The sequence below is a fragment of the Lygodium microphyllum genome, chromosome 13 (genome assembly GCF_053477565.2).
Source record: "Lygodium microphyllum isolate KBCC chromosome 13, Lygodium_microphyllum_v1.1.10, whole genome shotgun sequence".
NCBI lineage: Eukaryota > Viridiplantae > Streptophyta > Polypodiopsida > Schizaeales > Lygodiaceae > Lygodium > Lygodium microphyllum.
Window position 1 is genome coordinate 23,324,650 of NC_141147.1, and position 2,805 is coordinate 23,327,454.

A 2,805-nucleotide genomic window follows, 5' to 3' on the forward strand; every position below is an offset into this window, starting at 1 on the left:
TTAATGACGCTGAAACCTCTCATCTGCGAGCTGTCCTTACAAGAGGTAAAAAGGGTAGAGAAGCCGACAAGGATAAGCCTGTCGACGGAAACCCTAAACAAGGTGACAAAGGAACGCAAGTTTTGGATCCTGCCATGGAAGGGGGACCTTTGAAGCCCGTGGAAAGTAAAGCCGATAAGGAACCACCAAAGAAGAAGGTGAAAGTTAAGAAAGAGGCAATAAAACCGGTTCAACGACCTAAAGAGCGGATGGTTTGGCATGAAAAGCGAGCTCTATCAAACTATTATGAATTCGATTTGGCGAGCTCTCTTTATGAAGTCAAGCCGGATGTGAATCTTTTACAGCTTATTAAGCTTTCCCCAGGAGTACGCAAGGAATACGCAAGGAATTTAGAAAGATCCTACGTACCGGGTATATCGTAGAACCTTTGGGTATTGCACGAGTTGGTGATGACTGGTTCGAGCATGCTGAGAAGCATTGCCCAAGGGTTGCAACCTATGTCGATGGGATATTAGTAGATTATGCCATTGTCGACACGGGATCATCTGTTAACATTATGAGTTCTGAACTGATGGAAAGGTTGGGTCTTGCGATCCATAAAGATACCTCCACAATTCTTAGAATGGCAGATGATAGTTTGAGACAGCCAGAAGGCTGCATCACTAAGGTCCATGTCACTGTTGCAAATGTAGAATGCCTGTTGGACTTTAGGGTGATTCGTTTTGCAGGCCGTCCAAGTTACCAAGTATTACTCGGACGACCTTGGATCTTGCAAGCGGACTGCCAAGTGGATATACCCGCCGGTCGACTAATATTCGGTAGAGGTGTCCAGCGTGTGGTGGTCGATGCTTATCCTGAGTCCCCACAGAGTGAGAGAGCTCCTCTATCTTCTACAGAATTGGAGACATTAGAAGATTTATCTGCCAGTGAGACATCATCGAGTGATGAGTCCAAAGAGGGATCCACCACGGGAGACATCTATCAGATCACTTTGAATGAGCCGATAGAGGGCCAATATCGTATAAGAGATGCAGATGTTATCGAGCTAGACCTTGGTATACCTGATGATTCACGGCCAATCAAATTAGGTTCTATGCTCAGCACAGCAGAAAGGGAGGACTATGTGGCCTTGGTTCAGGAATTCCGTGATATCTTTGCCTGGAGTTATGATGAGTTGAGAGGCATTCCTCCTAGTCTTGCTGTTCATACAATTCCATTGAAAGAAGGCAGTCGTCTTGTACGACAGAAAGTAAGGCGTATGCCTTTCGAACTGAGGGACGGTCTGTTTGAAGAGTTACAGAAGCTTCGGAAAGCGGGTTTGATTTTTCCTGTGCAACACACGGAATGGTGTTCGCCGGTTGTGATTAGAAAAAAGAAGAATAATCAAATCCGATTATGTGTAGACTTTAGGGAGCTGAATAAGTAGACAGTTAAGGACTACTACCCGTTGCCATTTATTGACCAGATTTTGGATCAATTAGCGGGTAGGGAGATATATTCGCTTAAGGATTGCTTTGTAGGACATAACCAGATGGCAATTGCAGAAGAGGACAAGTTGAAAATAACTTTTATTACTGTATTTGGTACTTTTGCGTACCATGTGATGGCCTTTGGTTTATGCAATGCGCCTGGTTCGTGGCAACGAACAGCAGATAAGACATTCGGTGACATATCCCCTGAAGAGTTGAAGGTGTTTATTGATGACTTAGGGGCCGTCATCGTGAGAGAAAGACAGTTGATCATTTTAAGAAATGCTTTGAGCGCTGTAGACAGTTTTGTATCGCCCTAAACCCACGGAAGTGTGTTTTTGGAGTACCTTATGGGCTATTGCTGGGTCATGTGGTCAGTTCGGTAGGAATTGCGATAGACCCCGAGAAGGTCAAAGTTATAGTTTCCATGGGTCCACCACGCACTCCGAAGGAAGTTCATAGCTTTTTGTCTTCGGTTGGTTATTACCGTAGATTCATAAACGCCTTGGCAGAAAGAACGTTGCCGCTTACAAATTTATTGTCCTTTAGCTGTTTGCCAACATTTCTAAGGTATATTAAGATTTTGAAGGCTCTTTCTCCATTCATGTGAAACAAATATTGAAAGAAATATATTAAATTAGCCACAGTATTTATAAGTTATGGTATATATATAGAAACATTCACCACATGTACATATGTACTCATACACATAATACATACATAGACACATGTCACATACTACTTATCCCTACTCCTTTACATACTCATACACATGACTCACATACACCCCTCCACACACACATTACTGCATTACATCTATTCTTGTATTCATACATACATATACACAATTCTTAGAACCAAAAGGTTTGAGGTACTCGTGGTCCAATAACTTGAGCTAGTCAGATAGTTGAAGCATGCATCTTGAAAGTTGCAAAGCAAGATAGAACTCTACCTAAAACCCATAAATGCTAAGGGACTTCCCCTCTTCATAGTCTTGAGCACAAATAATACCTCCCCTTTAATGAATGGTTTATCTAAGAGCAAGCTAATTTCAGTAAGGTGCCAAGGACTCTCTCCATTTCCACATCCAAGATTTTAGCAACACACAAGGACCCATAAATGCTAAGGGACTTTCCCTCTTCATAGACTTGAGCACAAATAATACCTCCCCTTCAATGAATGGTTTATCCAAGAGCAAGCTAATTTCAGCAAGGTGCCAATGACTCTCTCCATTTCCACATCTAAGATTTTAGCAACACACTAGGACCAATCAACAACACTCTTGGGCTCAACTTCGGCTAGCACTGAGAGATGCTTGTGGAAAACATTAGCATAT